The sequence below is a fragment of the Ovis canadensis genome, chromosome 6, assembly GCF_042477335.2.
Source record: "Ovis canadensis isolate MfBH-ARS-UI-01 breed Bighorn chromosome 6, ARS-UI_OviCan_v2, whole genome shotgun sequence".
NCBI classification, from domain to species: Eukaryota; Metazoa; Chordata; class Mammalia; order Artiodactyla; family Bovidae; genus Ovis; species Ovis canadensis.
In genome coordinates, this window is record NC_091250.1 from 109,139,333 (window position 1) to 109,145,332 (window position 6,000).

Here is a 6,000-nt window from a genome sequence, read left to right on the forward strand (position 1 = left end):
GCTAAAGAATCTGCCTGCAATACAGGAGACTCCAGTTCTATCCCTAGGTCAGGAAGATCCCCTGGAGAAGGGAATGGCAACCCACTCCAGTATTCTTGCTTGGGAAATGCCATGGACAGAGGAGCCTGTTGGGCTACAGTCCATGGGATTGCAAACAGTTGGACATAACTGATCAACTAACATGCACATGCTAACAAGGTAATACTCAAAATCCTGCAAGCTAGGCTTCAACAGGACGTGAACTGAGAACTTCCAGATGTACAAGCTGGATTTAGAAAAGTCGGAGTAACCAGAGGTCAAATTGCCAATATCTGCTGGATCACAGAAAAAGCAAGAGAATTCCACAAAATTCTATTTCTGCTTCACTGACTACACCAAAGCCTTTGGCTGTGTGGATCACAACAAAATGTGGAACATTCTTAAAGAGATGGGAATACCAGGCCAACTTAACTGCCTCCTGAGAAACCTGTATGCAGATCAAGAAGCAACAGTGAGAACCTGACATGGAACAATGAACAGGCCCAAAATTGGGAAAGGAGTATGTTACGGCTGTATATTGTCACCCTGATTATTTAGCTTATATGCAGAGTACATCACATGAAATGCTGGGCTGGATGAAGCTCAAGCTGGAATTAAGATTGCAGGGAGAAATATCAATAGCCTCATATGCAAAATGACACCACCTTAATGGCAGAAAGTGAAAAGGAACTAAAGAGCCTCTTGATGAAGGTGAAAGAGGAGAGTGAAAAAGCTGGCTTAAAACTCAACATTCAAAAAAAAGAATATTATGGCGTCTCATCCCATTACTTCATGGCAAATAGAATGGAAAAAATGGAAACAGTGATGATTTAATTTTCTGGGGCTCCAAAATAACTGTGGATGTTGACTGCAGCCATGAAATTAAAAGATACTTGCTCCTTGGAAAAAAAGCTATGACCAACCTACTGCTAAGTCACTTCAGTCATGTCCGACTCTGTGTGACCCCATAGATGGCACCCACCAGGTTCCCCTGTCCCTGGGATTCTCCAGGCAAGAACACTGGAGTGGGTTGCCATTTCCTTCTCCAATGCGTGAAAGTGAAAAGTGAAAGTGAAGTTCCTCAGTCGTGTCTGACTCTTCACAACCCCATGGACTACAGCCTATCAGGCTCCTCCATCCATGGGATTTTCCAGGCAAGAGTACTGGAGTGGGGTGCCATTGCCTTCTCCATGACAGCATATTAAAAAGCAGAGACATTACTTTGCTGACAAAGGTCTGTAGAGTCAAAGCTATGGTTTTTCTAGTAGGTATGTGCAGATGTGCGAGTTGGACCCTAAAGAAGGCTGCTAAGGAATTGATGATGGAGAGAGTTGACAGAATGTGGTCCACTGGAGAAGGGAATGGCAAACCACTTCAGTATTCTTGCCTTGAGAACCTCATGAACAGTATGAAAAGGCAAAATGATAGGATACCAAAAGAGGTACTCCCCAGGTCAGTAGGTGCCCAATATGCTACTGGAGGTCAGTGGAGAAATAACTCAAGAAAGAATGAAGGGATGGAGCCAAAGCAAATACAATACCCAGCTGTGGATGTGACCGGTAATAGAAGCAAGGTCCCATGCTGTAAAGAGCAATATTGCGTAGGAACCTGGAATGTCAGGTCCATGAATCAAGGCAAATTGGAAGTGGTCAAACAAGAGATGGCAAGAGTGAAGGTCAACATTCTAGGAATCAGCGAACTAAAATGGACTGGAATGGGTGAATTTAACTCAGATGACCATTATATCTACTACTGTGGGCAGGAATCCCTCAGAAGAAATGAGTAGCCATCACGGTCAACAAAAGAGTCCGAAACGCAGTACTTGGATGCAGTCTCAAAAACGACAGAATGATCTCTTCGTTTCCAGGGGAAACCATTCAATATCACAGTTATCCAAGTCTATGCCCCAACCAGTAATGCTGAAGAAGCTGAAGTTGAACGGTTCTATGAAGACCTACAAGATCTTTTAGAACTAACACCCAAAAAAGATGTCCTTTTCATTATAGGGGACTGGAATGCAAAAGTAGGAAGTCAAGAAACACCTGGAGTAACAGGCAAATTTGGCCTTGGAATGCGGAATGAAGCAGGGCAAAGACTAATAGAGTTTTGCCAAGAAAATGCACTGGTCATAGCAAATACCCTCTTCCAACAACACAAGAGAAGACTCTACACATGGACATCACCAGATGGTCAACACCGAAATCAGATTGATTATATTCTTTGCAGCCAAAGATGGAGAAGCTCTATACAGTCAACAAAAACAAGACCAGGAGCTGACTGTGGCTCAGATCATGAACTCCTTATTACCAAATTCAGACTCAAATTGAAGAAAGTAGGGAAAACTGCTAGACCATTCAGGTATGACCTAAATCAAATCCCTTATGAGTATACAGTGGAAGTGAGAAATAGATTTAAGGGCCTAGATCTGATAGACAGAGTGCTTGATGAACTATGGAATGAGGTTCGTGACATTGTACAGGAGATAGGGATCAAGACCATCCCCATGGAAAAGAAATGCAAAAAAGCAAAATGGCTGTCTGGGGAGGCCTTACAAATAGCTGTGAAAAGAAGAGAAGAGAAAAGCAAAGGAGAAAAGGAAAGATATAAGCATGTGAATGCAGAGTTCCAAAGAATAGCAAGAAGAGATAAGAAAGCCTTCTTCAGCGATCAATGCAAAGAAATGGAGGAAAAGAACAAAATGGGAAAGACTAGAGATCTCTTCAAGAAAATTAGAGATACCAAGGGAACATTTCATGCAGAGATGGGCTCAATAAAGGACAGAAATGGTCTGGACCTAACAGAAGCAGAAAATATTAAGAAGAGGTGACAAGAATATACAGAAGAACTGTACAAAAAAGATCTTCAGGACCCGGATAATCACGATGGTGTGATCACTCACCTAGAGCCAGACATCCTGGAATGTGAAATCAAGTGGGCCTTAGAAAGCGTCACTATGAACAAAGCTAGTGGAGGTCATGAAATTCCAGTAGAGCTATTTCAAATTCTGAAAGATGATGCTGTGAAAGTGCTGCACTCAATATGCCAACAAATTTGGAAAACTCAGCAGTGGCCACAGGACTGGAAAAGGTCCGTTTTCATTCCAATCCCAAAGAAAGGCAATGCCAAAGAATGCTCAAACTACTTCACAATTACACTCATCTCACATGCTAGTAAAGTAATGCTCCAAATTCTCCAAGCCAGGCTTCAGCAATATGTGAACCGTGAACTCCCTGATGTTCAAGCTGGTTTTAGAAAAGGCAGAGGAACCAGAGATCAAATTGCCAACATCCGCTGGATCATGGAAAAAGCAAGAGAGTTCCAGAAAAACATCTATTTCTGCTTTATTGACTATACCAAAGCCTTTGACTGTGTGGATCACAATCAACTGTGGAAAATTCTGAAAGAGATGGGAATACCAGACCACCTGACCTGCCTCTTGAGAAACCCGTATGCAGGTCAGGAAGCAACAGTTAGAACTGGACACGGAACAACAGACTGGTTCCAAATAGGAAAAGGAGTCCGTCAAGGCTGTATATTGTCACCCTGCTCATTTACCTTATATGCAGAGTACATCATGAGAAACGCTGGACTGAAAGAAGCACAAGCTGGAATCAAGATTGCCGGGAGAAATATCAATAACCTCAGATATGCAGATGATACCACCCTTATGGAAGAAAATGAAGAGGAACTAAAAAGCCTCTTGATGAAAATGAAAGAGGAGAGTGAAAAAGTTGGCTTAAAGCTCAACATTCAGAAAACGAAGATCATGGCATCCGGTCCCATCATTTCATGGCAAATAGATGGGGAAACAGTGGAAACAGTGTCAGATTTTATTTTTTTGGGCTCCAGAATCACTGCAGATGGTGATTGCAGCCATGAAATTAAAAGACGCTTACTCCTTGGAAGGAAAGTTATGACCAACCTAGACAGTATATTCAAAAGCAGAGACATTGCTTTGCCGACTAACGTCCGTCTAGTCAAGGCTGTGGTTTTTCCAGTAGTCATGTATGGATGTGAGAGTTGGACTACGAAGAAGGCTGAGTGCTGAAGAATTGATGCTTTTGAACTGTGGTGTTGGACAAGACTCTTGAGAGTCCTTTGGACTGCAAGGAGATCCAAGCAGTCCATTCTGAAGGAGATCAACCCATCAACCCTGGGTTTTCTTTGGAGGGAATGATGCTAAAGCTGAAACTCCAGTATTTTGGCCACCTCATGCAAAGAGTTGACTCATTGGAAAAGACTTTGATGCTGGGAGTAATTGGGGGCAGGAGAAGAAGGGGACAACCGAGGATGAGATATCTGAATGGCATCACTGACTTGATGGACGCGAGTCTGAGTGAACTCCAGGAGTTGGTGATGGACAGCGAGGCCTAGTGTGCTGCGATTCATGGGGTTGCAAAGAGTCGGACACGACTGAGAGACTGAACTGAACTGAACTGAAGGAATTGATGCTTTTGAATTGTGGTGCTGGAGAAGATGCTTGAGAGTTCCCGGGACAGCAAGATCAAACCAGTCAATCCTAAAGGAAATCAACACTGAATATTCATTGGAAGGACTGATGCTGAAGCTGAAGCTCCAATACTTTGGCGACCTGTTGCAAATGAGCCAACTCATCGGAAAAGATCCTAATGCTGGGAAAGACTGAGGGCAGGAGAAGGAGGCAACAGAAGATGAGATGGCTGGATGGCAACACTGACTCAATGAACATGAGCTTGAGTGAACTCTAGGAGACAGTGAAGGACAGGGAAGCTTGGTGTGTTGCAGTCCACAGGGGCTCAGAGAATTTGACATGACTGAGTGACTGAACATCAACATGGAACAGCAGTCTCAATATCACTTAGGAGCCAATAGATTTCCAAGAAAAAGTCATAATCCTAGGCTCCACCTTGGGCTTACTAAATTAGAATATATATATATTACGATTCCTGGATGATTTGTATTTATATTAAATTCTGAGAAGTGTGGCTCTAGAATTGGTTTAGAATAGGCCTTCTAAAGTGGCTTCCCTGGTGGCTCAGTGGTAAAGAATCTGCCTGCCAAGGCAGGAGACTGGGGTTTGATCCCTGGGTCAGGAAGATCCCCTGGAGAAGGAAATGGTAACCCACTCCAGTAATTTTTCCTGGGAAATCCTGTGGACAGAGAAGCCTGGTAGGCTACAGTCCATGGGGTCCCAAAAGAATTGGGCATAAGTTAGCGACTCAACAACAAAGGCCTTCTAAAAGTTATCGAAGGTTTTTACAAAGAAACTCCCAGTAGTGCTTTAGCCATGTGAGAACCAGTGTTAAGTTGTCAGAATTTTGTAAGTTGCATGATTTTATGTTTGGTAGCTTGAAATTAGCTATTCTGGGAATGTTTATTCCATGGAAATTGGCAAATACTATAAATTTGTGTGTTTTGTACTGGAAAGCCTATTGTCAAACATTTACCAGCATTCCACTGGAAAGTTCTAAATCTAATTCAATCTGGAATTAGAACAGTCTCCTAGGGATTGTTGGACACAGAAGCTCCCATATATGGAAGGGACAAGACAATGAGTTCCAATTCCTCAGCAAACTTTCAACCTTGTATGACAATATTATTCCAGATAGTTATTTCTTTATAAAAAACAATCTGAGGGACTTCCCCAGTGGTCAAGTGTCTAAGACTTCATGCTCCCAGTGCAGGGGCCCCAGATATGATACCTGGTCAGGGAGCCAGATTCCACATGTCTTCAAGCATTAGACTGAAGACTCCAAGTGCTATAACTAAGACCTGGTGCAGCCACGGAAATAAATTTAAAAAAAAATCTGAGTATGAAGCACAAGGAGGGAGGGGAATGTAGGAGTTGGTAATACTCAAAATCTAGATAGGCACGTGGGCAGACACTGAAGATTCTCCCTGCTGACAGCTGGACAGCTTTGGAGCTGAAACCCAGACATGGAATAGCAGTTTCCAAATTGAGAAGACAAGGGTGAGTAGATTCTGGTCCTGGAGACATATCAC